We start from the raw sequence: 16,845 nt of genomic DNA, 5'->3' as shown, positions 1-16,845 counted from the left end.
CAGGTACCGGAGCTGCTGTCCAGGCTTCCCCAGGCTCTCCACGCCTCCTTCCACCCCACGTCAACCTGCACCACCCAACTACCCACCGTCTCTTACTGACCACCGGCCTCAATTCCCGCATAGCCTGGAAACTGCAAAGCTGCCTGGCAGCAAGAGGGGACGGGCAGCGAACGCACCAGCCAGGTGGCACCTGCTCCCACCAGACTGCAAGGTCACAGCCCCTGCCTCATGGAGCCGTTGTTATGCACAACTACACTGGGAAATCAATGCAGCTTTAGCTTTCCTTTGGTGCTAAATTAACTTTATAACACTTGGTTATAACATACATTAATTTTTACAGCAATTACTAAAATAACAACTCATAATGCATTCATTTACCATATTCAGAAAAGCAACTGAAAAACCAAACACACAGCAGAATTTTATAGGACTGTAGTAGTTTTTGTTAGGTTGTCAAATTATTTTAAGCTCAAAATTAAAGTAATTAAATCTGTGACTCTCAACTGGGGGAGGTGGGCACACACAGAGAGGGGAAGTTAAAATCCTTTTTTTCTTCCAAACCTCACACAGACCCACTCGGCTGGTCATTCCCATTGCTGGAATTATGTCCTGTTCCTTAGGTTAAAAACAACTGCCTTCATGCCTATTAAAAATAATGTTTCTTCCTTTCCTGAGTGATTGTGAAATGAGCCATGGTGGCAAGGTAGGCACGAACCGAGGGAAACTGAGTCCATGCCCACATTTGATGGTGGGCAAGAACAGAAGGAAATTGGGTCCATACCCACATTTGATGGTGGGTGAGAACAGAAGGTAACTAGGTCCACATCTATATTTGATGGTGGGCAAGAACAGAGGGAAACTGAATCCGTGTCCACATTTGATGGTGGGCAAGAACAGAGGGAAAGTGTGTCCAAGTCCACATTTGATGGTTAGCAAGAACAGGGGGAAGCTGGGTCCACGTCCACATTTGATGGTGGGAAAGAACGGGGGAAACTGGGTCCACGTCCACGTTTGATGATGGGCGAGAACACGGGGAAACTGGGTCAAAGTCCACATTTGATGATGGGCGAGACCAGGGGGAAACTGAGTCCACATCCACATTTGATGGTGGGAGAGAACAGGGGAAAACTCGGTCCACGTCCACATTTGATGGTGGCTTTTAATGCACTGCAGCCTGTGTCCCCTTGACCTTCACGAATTTTCAGGTAGTAAGAAAGCAATTTTTCTTACTGGAAAGGAGAAAACTAAGTGGCTGCAAAGTAATATAATTTCCTTAAAGCAAAACAACAGAGAACCAACTTTGACTTTTTCCACATTACCCAGTAATTCTAAGACTAAGGGTTTTGTCATGTTACAGCAAATGCCGTTCATTAGGGGGAAATTGGAAGTCAGAACAGTGTGTGCTATTCAAATTCTCAATGAATAATTAACTCAAATGGGTTCAGAGTGCTACAAAATGAAATTAATTTGTTTTTAGTTTAACCCCAAATCCCCAATCCCTTGCCAAATGATCCGCTATGTATCCTACATAAAGGACAGGGTCTTTCTGGCAGAAAACCATTAAAAGCTTTTATTTGCAGTAAGAGAAGCATGCCTTCTTATCAAACAGGTGCATGGCCCCCTTGCGGGGGGGTCACCCATCACCTGCATCCCCGTGTGTCACGGTGTTGCCGCACACCATTAACGCATCAAAATGGAAAAGGAAATGTAAGCAGTGTTTGCTGTCCAAAGTTCACGTCAACAACTCCTTATTATGAAGGCACTTCTGAGCCTTTCCTCCTGCATCTGGGAGCTGCCAGCAACCCAGTTCCAGGAGAGAAAATAGCTCGACACCTCCTGCAGCCCATGGAGTCCTCTTGTTGGGACAAGGTCCCCCCAGGAGAGAGGAGCCCCCAGCAGGGTCAACACTGGAGGTCCTGGGGGTGGGTGGTGCTGGGGAGGCCATGCGGGGAGGGCTGTTCCCTGTTCCCTTCCCCTCAGGAGACAGCTGGCCCAAGGTGACACAGGACCGGATGGGATTTCAGGGTCAGGGACCACGGAGCCCGGGGCTGTGGACCACACCAGCCCAAAGCCACTGCATGCCCCAGACCGGGGCTGTGGACCACACCAGCCCACGGCCACTGTATGCCCCAGACCAACACGAGAAGAGTGCAGACCAACAACATCTTCGTCTACGGTAGGTGTCACGGTTATCGTTCCTAAGAGAGTCCACGGCCACTTCTACCAGGTGCCCTCCACTCTTCCCCTGCCCCAGCTGGTCCCCCTGTGACAGCCGTGTCTTTGAGAACGGGGTGTGGAGCCAGGGGGAAAACACAAAATAAACCACCTGCTACTAGAAACAGCCTCGCTGTCCTCAGGGAGCCGGTCCCGGGGCCAGCCTCGCTGTCCTCAAGGAGTCGATCCCGGGGCCAGCCTCGCTGGACTCAGGGAGTCGGTTCCAGGACCCCATGGACACCAAATCCAGGCACATTCAAGCCCCACAGGTGGACCTGCCGAACCTGCGTGTACAAAGAGTCGGACCTCCGACACGCGTTTCACATGGCAGGAACACTGTATTTTCTGCGTGTACAAAGAATCAGCCCTCCGACATGCGTTTCACGTGGCAGAACACTGTATTTTCTCCCTGAGTTTGGTTGAAAAAATCCACCTATAAGTTGACCCGCAAAGCTCAAGCTTGTGTTGGACAATAGTCAACTGTACGCAATTGACACTGATTCCTACCAACAATATCCAAATCTTACCATGACCAGCACGATAAAGAGAATGAGCAAAATTTAAAAACTAAAGCAGAGTTTTTTCCTGCTAGTTGGGGCACTGCGTATCCCCTGTGGGAAAGACAACACTGGCTGCTGACCAAACTCCATCGGCCTCTTCCTCCGTCCTGAGGGCATCTTCCTCCATCCTGACAGCAGCCTGGGCTTACCTCAGTCCCAGGGCGGGGGAGGAGGACGCACTGTGCACCCTCCCAGCTCTCCTCCGCCCCTTCCCTCAGGCTGGCCCAAGAGCAGCCTGAACAGTCAGGTGCTGGGAACACCGAGCTGCCCCTCCTCGGCCCACAACCTCAGGCCACCTGTCTCATTTGTGACGGAGAAACAGAGCTGCAGCTGCAGGCGGGAGGCGGGACACGCTGGGATCTACCCATGGCCAGGCCGAGCTACTCTGATCACTCAAGCTTCACTTTCATCACTTGCTCTACCAAATAAACTAGAATAAAATATGCCACTTCCTCCTTTGCACACACTCCCAAGCCTCCCATCCCACTTCCCGGCGCTGACCCCATAAGAACACTTTCTGTGCCTTTCCAGGTATTTTCTATCCTCCTCAAGCACAGAACCACATTCAGAGTGAATTTTTTTTTTTTTTTTTTTTACAGAAATGGCACCAGGGCAGATGATTTTTTTTGTACCATTTCTTTGGTTTCTTGGGCATTTTCCGCACCAGGACAGATGGGCTCTGCTCTCCTTCCTCCCCACCGAAGGCTGCCTCACAGCAGCCACACACAGAGCCGTAAGCCCTCGCAAGACTGTGGGTGTCTCGGGGTGCCCCACGTCCCCAAAGACCAAGGGGTCACAGATCCACACTGTCCAACAACACTTCAGACATGGCCTCGAGCCTGGGAACCCTGCTGGCCAGCCCAGGCCAGCAACAGAATAGAGGTGTGAGAGGTAACATTTGCACTTCTTAAAAAAAAAAAAAAAAGGCAGATATTCAGTGCCACATTTAAAATGATCATGGCGGCCAGGCACAGTGGCTCATGTGTGTAATGTAAGCACTTTGGGAGGCCAAGGTTGGCAGATCCCTTGAGGTCAGGAGTTCAAGACCAGCCTGGCCAACACGGTGAGACCCCTGTCTCTACTAAAAATACAAAAATTAGCTGGGCATGGTGGCAGGCACATGTAATCCCAGCTACTTGGGAGGCTGAGACACAAGATTCTCTTGAACCCTGGAAGCAGAGGTTACAGTGAGCTGAGATTATGCCACTGCAATCCAGCCTGGGTGACAGAGCAAGACTCTGTCTCAAAAATAAAAATAATAAATAATAACAAAAGAAAAAATATATATGCATTCCTAGTCCCTTGGAGCTGCAGCAACAAAGCTGGTGATATATTTTGGGTGTTTCTAATCAATGTTTTCCATGAGCTACACTGCAAGTCTCAACCTTGACCCTGCTACAGTAATCATCTATTACAAATTAAAACAAGAGCCATAACTCTGTCTCCTACTAAAATATTCTAACTGAGACATGTTAACAGAATACATTTCTTTGGGTGAGAAAGTATCCACCAGGGTGGGGAACAGACGGCCCACCGATTGTGCTGTGGCCCTAACCACCAAGGACTCATGAATCATCCACAGCAAGGCTGGTGACTCAAAAAGAACACTAAATTGCTCTTTGACATCAATTCTTAAACCTTGAGAAACCAAAGTTCTCTTTGTAACAGACTTTAAAAAGGATGAAGTCAGAAGTAGCTCAGCAGAGATGCACCAACTCTTACCTGGGAGAGACACTCCTTGCTAATCACGTCTGGATTAACGGATGTGCTAAAAGCATCTCTTCCAACAGAGACACAAACTGAAAACAGGAATGCCATGAACACCTTCCCCAGATAACCCAGTCCTCACCCATCCACCCCTCAGGAGGTCCCCAGACAAGTCCAATAAGGAAATGACCCCACAGCAGATTCAGGTGCAGGCAGTGAGGGTAGTGGCGTCAGGGAATTCTGCCGTAAACCTTGGCAGCACGCAGGGAGGTGTACCCAGCTGGACAGGTGAAGTCAGAAGTGCAGGATGATCTGGCCATTCCAAATAAGCAGGGCATAACAATTTTGTTAAAATGAAACCCAGCCTTTGAAAAGGCCCGGACTTCCCACAATGTGTGGTATTTATAGTGTGGAGGGCACTGTAGAGAAGTTATCAGAGGGTTCACGACGGCAAGATCCACGGAGGCTCTGCCATGTGCCAGGCATGAGACAACAATTCACACAAAACACCTCATTTCACCCTACACAGAGTCCACAGACTGCTCCACAGTCTCCCAGGTAAGAGTTGGTGCATCTCTGCTGAGCTACTTCTGACTTCATCCTTTCTCAACTGCTTCATGTTTCACCCTACACAGAGTCCACAGACTGCTCCACATTTCACCCTACACAGAGTCCACAGACTGCTCCACATTTCACCCTACACAGAGTACAGAGACTGCTTCACAGAATACTACCAAAGGGGACCATCAAATGATCCCCAAGAAGTAATGAGCGCCTTAAAAGTAAGAAAGCCAACCTCCTCCCCCTCTATTAACTTCCTCTCCTCATTTCCGCAGAACCAAAGAAATATGAAGGGCCAGTGACGCCCCACTGAAGAACGCTCTCCTGGTGGTTACACTCTGTACATAGGGAGAACAACACTGCTCCGTGCTGCATGAGGCTACTATTCTATACTACACTAGTACGATCTGTTTGTTCTATTCTATACTATTCCATTCTCTATGATAGAATACTACAGCTTCACTCCATACTATAAAACGCTGTACTATCTGTTCTATTCTATTCTATTTTCTTCTATACAGAAAGGAGTTAGCCAGCTTGCTTTAGGCAGACAGTAAGGGAAGGGTCCCAGAGAGCCTCCAGCCCATGTTTTGTGCAGATAGGGGGACTTGCACGGGGGGGCCCTCCTAAACATGCTCACAGCAGACTAAAGGTCCCCATGCACACGAGGGAATGGGGTGGAACCACCAGATATTTGCTCCTTAGACAGCGAGACCAGCCCCATCAGCTTCTATATAAAAGCCCTTGTAGTCAACTGGGAAGGGGGCGACCAGCAATCTGCTCTCAGGACCCCTCTTTTCGCTGAGAGCTTAACTTTTAGCTTAACGAGTTCCACTGCACTCACTCTTCGATGTCCCCGTGCCTGTTTCTTCCTGGTCATTAGACAAGAACCTGGACCCAGCTGAGCTAAAGAGCAAAACTCCTGCATCAGTGCTACAGAACACTATCCTCTCTGTTCTGTGCCATGCGACTCTACTATTCCACACCACACTACGTAATATTAATACTATGCTGTGTGTTCTAATCTAGATTGTATTATGCTATGCAATACTACGTCATTAGTTCAACTGTATACTCTACAATACTATCCCACTTGTTCTATTCTAGACCATGTAATACGATTTTTCCTATTGTATACTATACTACATAATGTTACACTGTTTCTTCTGTTCTATGCTACCCTATATAACATTATGCTATTTGTTCTATTCTGCGCTACTCTATATAATTATATTCTGTTTGTTCCATTCTATACAACACCTTGCATCATTTTACCATGTTCTACGATACAAGAGTAGAGTCAGTTATACTTTCATAATCTTTTCCAAGCTCTTACCCAGTAAGAAATGTGATGTTTTACTATGCCTCACATAAATGCACATTTCATGATAATCAATGCCACTTCCTATGGTTGTAGAATTCTGTCTCTATGATTCTACTGATACGGCTTCTTTGGGCTTTTCTTTAAGTCCTTTGCAGTGTCTGGTTTCCTAGTGAAAAGATGACTAAGGTCCCGATAAGATCCTACAAAACCAGCATTCACACAGGCTCACCTGTGTGCACTCTGCTGGACTCCGTGTTGAAGGAGTGACAGGAAGACAGACGGCTGTCGGTGGATGGAAGGCAACAAGCACAGAGTAGATTCCAGAACTGAGACATGTACCAAGGCTCTGGCACAGCTGAGGGTCGATCCCAATTCTAGCCTCTCACAGAAAGGCAGAGGGGACTTAGCACAAAGAGCACGGAACTTTGCTTTAATAAAGCAAATGCTTACCATCCACTGTGAGGAGCTCAAGGAGAAATGGCAGTAGGCTCTACTAATGATACTGCTTTAAAAAATGGAAGGGAGAGGGTACATTTTCACATGGGCCATGTGGAAAGTTGGCTGGACCTGCCGCTGGACCTGACACTGGACCTGCTGCTGGACCTGCCCCTGGACCTGTCGCTGGACCTGCCGCTGAACCTGTTCCTGGACCTGATGCTGGACCTGCCGCTGGACCTGATGCTGGACCTGACGCTGGACCTGCCCCTGGACCTGCCACTCGGTCTGCTACTGGACTGCTAACAAATGCTGCAGATTTTTATGTAGAAAAAAGTACAATGCGTCTGAGAGCAGCTGTCCCAGCTCTGGATGAAGCCGGCAGAAAAAGGAAGCAGCAGAGACGCTGGTATCATTCAGTGGGCAGAGTCAATGACCCTCCTCTAAGTCCAGCAAAGCTCAACCTGCATGTCTGCAACTAGAAATACCAATCATAAGCCAGACCTCCTGGCAAATACCATTGACCTGCTGTAATTCTGTGTGGTGTATTATGTCCCATGTACAGGAAATCTTTCACAAAGCCTTTAACCAGGAAGTACTAACATGACTTTTAATGCAATATAACAGCTTTGCACCCATTTAACATATATTTAACCCCAGTGGTATATTTAAATATATATTTTATAGAACATCAGGCATGTTTACCTAATGGCTCGAACTTTCACAATGTCTCTCTCCCTGAGAGGACAGCGGAGGATCCCATGCACTGTCTCCAGGAACATGCCCCTCCCAGAGAGGATTCACAAATCAAATGTGCACATGCATGCATGCACAGACACATATCACACACACACACACACACATGGACACGCACACCTATATGCAATACATACATTCACACATGCACACACGTTCACATAATCACATAATACCACCACATAACAGACGCGTACACATACACACAACACTCAAACACACGCACACAAACATACAACACTCAAACACACACGCACAAGCATACACACAACACTCAAACACACATGCATATACATACACATTCTGACACACATACATACGTAAGTGTGTAGACATAACATGCACAAATATACATGTATAACTATATACACATGAGCATCCATGCATGCCTACTTGCACATATGTGCAGTCGTGCCTAAACACGTAACACATGCACACACATACATGCAACACAAATACACATGCACACATATACACATGCATGCACATGTACATTACACACAAAGGCACACATACATGCACAACACATATACATGCAATACACACTTTCATACACATAAATGCAAACACACATACATATATACATCCCTCAAAGACCCCATTATTCAATTCTAAACAAAGTGGTTTATCCCCCAAATGTACCTTCCCGTAATTAATAAGCTCTACTGCACATTTCTTGTTTCAAATAATGAGGTCTCACACACAGCACACACACATTTATACTCCAATACGTGTGAACATATAAATAGAAATAGGCACACGGGCACGAAGACCCTCTTCTGTAAAGGTATTCTCAAACTTGAACTGAACGAATTCTGCTAATTATAGTCAGAGTCAGCAAAGATATATATTTGACCTCGGAATGAATATACTCGTTCTTTTCGTTACCCCTGGCAACAGCAAGAATGTAAAACAGTTGTGCGATATCATGTCACTTATTCAATCCCACTTCCTGGGATCTGACCCACTTGGAATAGCGTTTCTGTCTGAGTGATTTCCTTCTGACTAAAATCATGAGACGATTCCTTCTCTTCCTGCTTTCTCTTTCCCAGGCCTTTTCACTGCCCTTTCATCATCTCAGAAATAAATCATACTTGTCAAAATGGAACGCAAAGAAACAGCCTTAGGAGAGAATCCCACAATGGAATGGACCCAAGAGAGGAAAAAATATTCTTTTTGAAAATGTACAAAAGGAAAAGTCAAGAGGCCTGGGTTCCCTCTCATGACAGAAACAGACGTCAGCATAGCAGGTCGCTCAGCACAGTTCAGCTCTGTGTATGAAACAGAGATTCTAGTCCTTGTCCCTGTTTCAAGCTCTGTGTATGAAATAGATTCTAGCCCTTGTCCCTGTTTCATGATGTTGCAGTGAAGGTAACAAAACAGACAAAGGGCACAGGCTGCAGAAAAGGATTTTAAAAGGATGACTTTTAAAATGTGAGCCTGCTTTTCAAGGGCACAATGAGGACATTTTCAAGTATATTAAAGCTGATTTATAAGAGATAGGTATAAAGACTCTACAAGGTCGTTAGACTTTAGACTTACAAAGAAAACAAATCACATTCTCCTAGCATCACCAGTCAGGTGTTCCACAAATACTAAGAATAGCCACTGCAACGGGGTCCACTATGAGGGGTCAAAACATAACCCATGAAGCATGGCCGAGAGCTCCTATAACCTGATTTCTAGGAATCTAATTTTAAACATCCTCACAGCTAGCACATCACAAAAATACAGAGCTCCAAATGCTGTAACACAAGTGCTAACAACACCTAGCCAAAAATATACGAGGCATTTCAGGCAAAAATCCCAGAATCAGAAGAACACAAGTTTTCTAAGTTCTTCAAAAGCCGGTGCTGGTTGAGGCTCCTCTGCAGACTTCAACAAAAGACACGCTAGAATTAGCCATTGACGGTAACCCTGAGTCAACACGCACAGTGTTCGGAAAAGCACAAGGCCTGCTCCGGCTTGAGACCCCTGGGAACTTTCTCTGGACCGCACCGAGTGGACGACTTTGAGAACTCAAAATAACCAACAACCAGTCCATGAACAGAGAAAGAAGACTGCAGCCTCCCTGGGGACCTGGCTCCATGCCTGCCCCCTTTCTTCCGGATACCTTTGCCCTTCCTGGCTCCCTCCTCCACCTGGAGATGCTCTGGGTTCAGGCCCCTCTCCAGTTGTGTCTCGGTCCACAGCTGGCTACCTGTGTGAAGCACCAGGCCTTGAAGGACCATCTCCACCTGCTTCCTGCACTTCCCACCCACTTCCACCATGACACCCAGGCTCTGGCTGCTCTCAGGGATCAGGGCCGCTAGGCTCCCCCACAGGCTCCAACTGGAGTCCTGCCCCCTGGTTTTCAGCAACACTTGGGACTTTCTCCTGGAAACTCTCGGCTCTGGGCTTTAGTGAACTGCGCCATCCAGCTCTTCTCTGGATTCTAAGCAGGGCCTTCTCTGGGTCTTCCAACCCTTCCTCCATTTCCAAATGTGGGCTTTCCTTTGGCCTCCTCTCTCCAGACATGCACGCCTCACACTCTGGCTACTTGACCTGCACTTCTACCTAAGAGGCTCCCAAATGCTCCCTGCTCCAGATTTTCCCCAAGCCTCCTCCTGTATTTCCAAACTTGCAGCTTGCAGTGGTGTCTCTAAGTATCTCTGAGTCAGGTCCACACTTGCTTCTCCTGATTTCCGGCAAAGCGCAACGGCGACCTCGGGGTGCAGACTCGCAGCTTCATCCGCCTTCCTGTACTCCCTCTTCCCCTCCTGACCGAGGCACCGAATTGCTCAGCTCACTGGCTGCCTTCTCTCCTCCTCCGGCCACGGCGAGTGCCCTGCATGAGCCTGCCCTGTCACCCCCCGGCTCCACGGCATGCCGCACATCAGAGACACGATTCTCTCCGAAACCCTCAGTGGTTCCCTAGTATCCCACAGGTAAGGACTTCCACATTCTGGCCCCAATCTAACTTTCTGGCCTCAGATATGCACATGCATATTTTATCTGTGCAAAGAGAGTACAGGCCTCACACCCGCTCTCATTCCTGGGCTCCTAGTTCCTCTTAAAGGTGCTGTATGAGGTACCTATGCACTTTCCAAACACTAACTGAATATGCGCTTGGAGAACACTTACTTGATAATTTTGTGGCATTGCCGGATAACGTGGACAAAGTGAGAACTACGCAGGTGTGTGGACGCTGCCTTGCCCAGACCTCACTTACCCAGACACTCCCAGATGCTCAAGGTGACCAGCCCTATTGGCGCACAGGCAGGCGCAGGCTGCACCCCCACAGCTGGGCCCCGCGAGCTGAACTATAATTACGAAGCAGTTGTTTGCTCCTAAATCTGTTTATGCTGGTGCATTTGTTACACATTACTGAAACCAACAAAGTATGACTCCAAAGAGAGAATAATTGTATGAAAACTAAGTTGGATGCCTTTCAAAGACTTAATATAGGGGAATTTTTTTTTCATTTTAATCTTTTTAAAATTGCTATCAAATTAGGTATGGGCAAAAAATATATACAATGTTTGAGGAAATAATTTTTAACGGTTTCATATCTAACATACCTTGCTTCTCTTGTGTTGCCTATTCTCTTCTAGAAGAATAAAAACTGTGGCAGGCCTGCGATGGCTGTGGTTGAGGAAAGAGGCCACAGCCACAGCCAGCAGAACCATGCTCAGCAGCAGCCTAGCCCCGCGTGGAAGAGGCGTGAACACTCTCGGGAGAGGTGGATGTGAACTAACGGTTCCCAGCTCTGACCTCTTTATCTGAATGCGGTGATTGGTTTTATCTGAATGTCAGACAAAAGGGTGTCTACGTCCAGGAAAGACTCTAAACACTCTGGACGCTGCTGCGGCAGATGGTGACCGTGACCCAGTGATACCACTCTCCAGTGGGCAGCCAACCCAGTCTCCTAACCGTAAAGGACATTCATAGCAACACTACGAAAAAGAAACACTACTGTTCTGACCCAGAAAAGTGAAATGTAAAACATAAAATACACAGGTTCTAACTAAGAGGCAGACAGACCGGGCACGGTGGCTCACGCCTGTAATCCCAACCCCTTGGAAGGCCAAGGCGGGTGGATCACTTGAGGTCACGAGTTTGAGACCAGCCTGGTCAACATGGTGAAACCCCATCTCTACTAAAAATGCAAAAATTACCCGGATGTGGTGGCGGGCACCTGTAATCCCAGCTACTTAGGAGGCTGAAGCAGGAGAATTGCTTAAACCTGGGAGGTGGAGGTTGCAGTGAGCCGAGATCACGCCACCGCACTCTAGCCTGGGCAACTCCTTCTCAAATAAAATAAAATAAAATAAAATAAAATAAAATAAAATAAAATAAAAGGCAGAGAAACAAAGGAGATTTCCTCTGATCTTAAAAACAGAAGTATTTGTTTCACAGCGTGGATAATTGAAGATCTGCATAGAAATCACCTAGGGTCCCGCCCTCCCTCACAACAGACTGGGATAGAGGGAAGGAGGGCAGGAGGTGGGCCCCTTGTCCACGAGAGCCTCCTCCCACCCCATCCCCTTCCTCAGGAGGGCGGCCTGCCCAGTGCAGGCTCCCTTCTCCCCAGGTAAGACCCTGGCGTCTCTACAGGAACACCCACCTCCCTTCCCTGCAATCCACTCCAGCTGCTCACGGCCAGTCAAGGGGGGCGCTCTTCAGAGAGGAGCAAACGGTTTGGAGGACAGCCTGAACTCCAACGTCCCAGGTGTGGCTTGCCAGGAAGCACAGAGGAAGGATGCAGGTCCCCAGAAGGAGGAGGCGCAGGAGGACGATGAGAGAGAAGAGAGAGAGACAAGAGAGGCAGACTGCCCAGCCGGGGGCTGAGCACAGGATCTGGCTGAGGCCCCCTGGGGAGGGGCAGAGGCAAACAGGCTGCTGCTTCTAGGCTGCTCGGGAAGATACAAGCTTGAAGGGGCTGCAAGGCAGGACTCACTGAGGAGCAGTCATGTGGATGCCACGCCTCTCACATGGCACACACTGACAACATGCAACTCACATGCAACACAACACAACACGCATGTACAATGGGCTTATACAACACTGACAACACACACTTCACACAAACACACACAACCTATACAACACATACCCAATACATGTGACTCACAACACAATGTGCATTTATAACACACTCATACGACACATAACCAATACATGCAACTCACAACACAACATGTGCGTACAACACACTCATACACACATACAGCACACGTAACTTACATACAACACAACACGCACGTACAATGCACTCATACAGCACACACAACACACAACTCACATACAACACGCACATGCAACACACTCATACAACACACAACACTCATACAACACACAACACACGTAACTCACAACACAACATGCACACACAACACTCATACAACATACATACAATACATGCAACTCACAACATACACACACAACACACTCATACAGCTCACGTACAACACATGCAACTCACGTTCAACACAACATGCACGTACAACACACACAACACACGCAACTCAACACAACATTCACGTACAACACACTCATACAACACAACACTCATACAACGTACACACAATACATGCAACTCATAACACAACATACACATACAATACACTCATACAACACATACAACACATGCAACTCACGCATAACACAGCATGCACGTACAACACACTCATACAACATATAACACATACAACATGCACACAACACACGCAACTCAACACAAATACATGTACAATTCACTCACAACACACAACACTCATACAACACACAACACATGCAACCCATAAACACATGTACAACACACTCATACAACACACAACACTCATACATCACACACAATACATGCAACTCATATACGACATACACATACACACATACAACACACAACACTCATACAACATACAAAGCATGCAACTCACAAATACACGCACAACACACTCATACAACACACAACACTCAAACGTACAATAAGTGCAACTCAACACAATATGCACATACAACACACATACAACCCATGCAACTCACATACAACACAACACACTCATACAACACATTCATACAACACACACTATACAGATTCTAAGTATGAAATAGAAAACAGCACACTCACAGTTTCTAAATTTGATGAAAACTTTTTTCAAGAAAGTCGTCCAACATCCAAACTGGTACCATGTCCTCATTTTCAGTTGCTGTTCAGATTCAAGCATTTTTATCATCTACTCTATGAATTATAATAATACAGCATAAACCCATTTTTCATTTTACACCCACTTTGCTGTGGGGTGCTCCAAAACAGGGGCCAGGAGCCTCAGAGTCGTCCCTCGGAACAAAACACAACCGACACTCAGAGGCCAGGAAGGGAACTCGGGGGGTGACACACACTCTCTCATCTGCAGAGCTCTGCTTCAAATACTTTACACGTAACCAGGCTGGAACGGGTTGGTGAGGGTACAGACATGGCAAACTGAGAAGAAACTGGCAGGTGGAGAAAGATCAGTCAAAATCCAAGGAAAAATGCTGAACATTTTCCACAAATAGTTCACACAACAGATGATACTCAGGCTACTGAAAGTTTATTGAGAGGGGTCTTGCTCCAAAGAAAAAGTTCTCTCCCAAAGTTATCAAAGATTCACAGCAGGCACCTGCCCCCAACACACCATCTTCCGAGGGCCTAGGAGTCAAAAAGAAGGTAAGACAGTAGTAAGGGTACAGGGAGAGGAGAGCGGGAGGGGACCGAGAACTCGGAACCAAGAGATGGGCGGACACTGAATGCCTGACTCCAAGGTTATCACCCCAGAAAACAAGTCTGTTTAAGTCCGTAGTAACAGTGTTAGTACTTTCACTGAACCTGCACTCAACACTGGAGAACCTCCCTGTGTTATAAAGACGATCTGAAAAATAACATTAATTCACAATGTAGAGTGATGATTCAGCCACAGAAAATAAAACTGACATAATCCACTACAAGTCACACTATGTCTGTCTTTAAGACTGGTTTATGATGCAGAAAAGAGGCAGTTTGAGATCTAAAATACTTAAACTGGCAAACACCTTGTTTCCCTGAATTCTCACAACCGTGGCACCAGCTAGAGTAAGACAGAGTGGTTTTCAGAGCTTCCAGAACAGCAGAACAGATCAATCATAAATATGCAAAAGTGATCTGAAAACAGAATTAATTAATATTCCACGTTTTGGCTTAAACTAGTCATGTGATTTCCAATAAGTGGGAAACATTCACACCGATTTTTATAAGAAAGTTCAATGTGAACACATAGTACAGAACATTGCCTTTGTTTTGGAATTTATTTATTTAATATGATAATTTCATTTGTATTTAGTTATTCTTGATGTTGAATGCTCATCTTTATTAATGATGAGCTACCCATTTTCTGACTGAGGAAACAGAAAGTTGTCACTGCCTAACAGCAATACTCAAAACAGCCTGTATGAAAGGAAAAGGTATATCTGTGTGCACACAGATGCATACACATGCATACACGTACCTATACATGTACACACGCGTGTACATATGTGCATACACATACACACATACACATGTGTGCATGAGCACACATGCATGCACACATATACACATACATGCATACACACGCATATGCACATACACGTACACTCATATACACACGTACACATGCACACACATACATGCATATACACGTGCACATGGACACGTGGACACGCACATACACACGCATACACACATGCACACACATGCATGCGTACATGCATACGTAAGTATCATCTCAGGTACGTGGATTCAAAATTCTGATGCAAACAAGAATAATTACAAAACAAGGTAGGGTGTCAACAAGTGAGAATTGAGATGAAAGTTCTGATATGTTCCAGAGACGATACGGGAGGTCGTCACATCACATAAATATCTTACCCATTTTAAACGTGACAATTCCTGCCAACATCGGCCTGGATTAAGATGATTTCATTGACATAAGGAACAGAAAATATAGTATTTATTCTAATGAGATTCTGTAATCATTACATTATTTTCACAATTATAAGTAATCACTAAATAACTTCCTCCCAAGGGTCTAAAAATAAAAATAAGATAACAAAAGAAAGTCACAGTCCTGAGAGCTTTATCATGCAAATCACAACTGTGAAAATCAAGCATGTTTTTGAGACTATGCCCTCCTCAAATATCCTTCCTGGAATTTTGTACCAGTAATGGCTGGTAATTAATTGTTATACCAGCTGGAAAGTATATCATTGGGGGTACGTGAAGTAAACATGTAAAGAGAAATGAACACACACACTTGAACCCAGGCCTCATTTCACAACTGTTTCCTACTTTTGATTTGCTTAGTTTACCTCATGAGGTACCTCGAGGAGAGAAAGCAGAGCTGGGATCTGCCCCGAGGCTGCTTCGGGAAGAGCTGGGTGGGCACCAAGACCCTCAGACCGAGGGCTGAGCTGCGTGGCTATGACCCCATCACTGCAGCTCCCCAAGCGTGTGTCCCTGTGTGTCACGCAAACCCCTGCCACACAGGTGACACACGCCACACGCCTGACACAGGCTCAGCACACAGGGAGCGATCAGTAAGTGGTGACTAGAGAGAAGTGACGGCCTTCAGCGTGGATGGAGAAAACAGGCCACAGACTCACAGAGGAAACGCCACAGATCCACAGACGGAGAAAACACCACAGACGCACGGACGGAGGAAACACCACAGACGCATGGAGGGAAGAAAAGTGCCACAGACGCACGGAGGGAGGAAAAGTGCCACAGACGCAGGGACGAAAGAAACGCCACTGACGCACGGATGGAAGAAACGCCACAGATGCATGGACGGAGAAAACGTGCCACAGAGGCACACACGGAGAAAACAGTCCACAGATGCACGAACAGAGGAAACGCCACAGACGCACGGACGGAGGAAACAGGGCAGAGACGCCTATACACCAGTGTGGAACGTCGGACAGGAACGTCCCGGCCATGCACTGTCCACTCCCCCTAGAGACTTCCCACCCCAGAGCACTCAGGATGGCTGTGGAGCGCCTGCCACGCACCCCAGAGGCGAAGCTGGGGAGCCAGAGATGAGCAGGTTCACGTCCATCAAATGCAGCTGCAATCCCTGTAATAACTGGAGGTCACTATTAAACAGAAGGGCACTTCACTTGGAATAAAAGCACTCTGCATAAAAGAACTAAAGATTGGCTGGAGACAGCTTAGAAACCGTCACCATTATTCTTGTTAGTGACAGCGAAGCTTCAAGAGTGGTCACTTTTCCTGTAGAAATCCCACAGAGGTGATTC

The 16,845-nt window shown here is 46.7% G+C and overlaps 1 long non-coding RNA gene and 1 pseudogene across 2 annotated transcripts in view; one reads left to right on the top strand and one right to left on the bottom strand.

Annotated features, from left to right (window-relative positions):
* LOC135967508 (uncharacterized) overlaps positions 1 to 15,500 on the bottom strand; it is a 29,360-nt gene extending 13,860 nt beyond the window's left edge. Inside the window, exons 1-2 of one of the 2 annotated variants that reach the window (XR_012423997.1) lie at positions 15,461 to 15,500; positions 12,164 to 14,227 (exon numbers count right to left, since the gene is read on the bottom strand). This is a non-coding gene — a long non-coding RNA (uncharacterized lncRNA). The remainder of the gene's footprint in view (positions 1 to 12,163; positions 14,228 to 15,460) is intronic. The other variant, XR_010581678.2, reaches the window with a different exon arrangement.
* On the top strand, positions 1,846 to 11,871 carry LOC135967503 (uncharacterized; annotated as a pseudogene).
* Positions 15,501 to 16,845: the final 1,345 nt, after the last annotated feature.

This window comes from Macaca fascicularis, chromosome 15 (assembly GCF_037993035.2).
Source record: "Macaca fascicularis isolate 582-1 chromosome 15, T2T-MFA8v1.1".
Classification (NCBI taxonomy): domain Eukaryota; kingdom Metazoa; phylum Chordata; class Mammalia; order Primates; family Cercopithecidae; genus Macaca; species Macaca fascicularis.
Note: the sequence above shows the minus strand (reverse complement) of the source record. Positions and strands in the feature narration are given on the sequence as shown.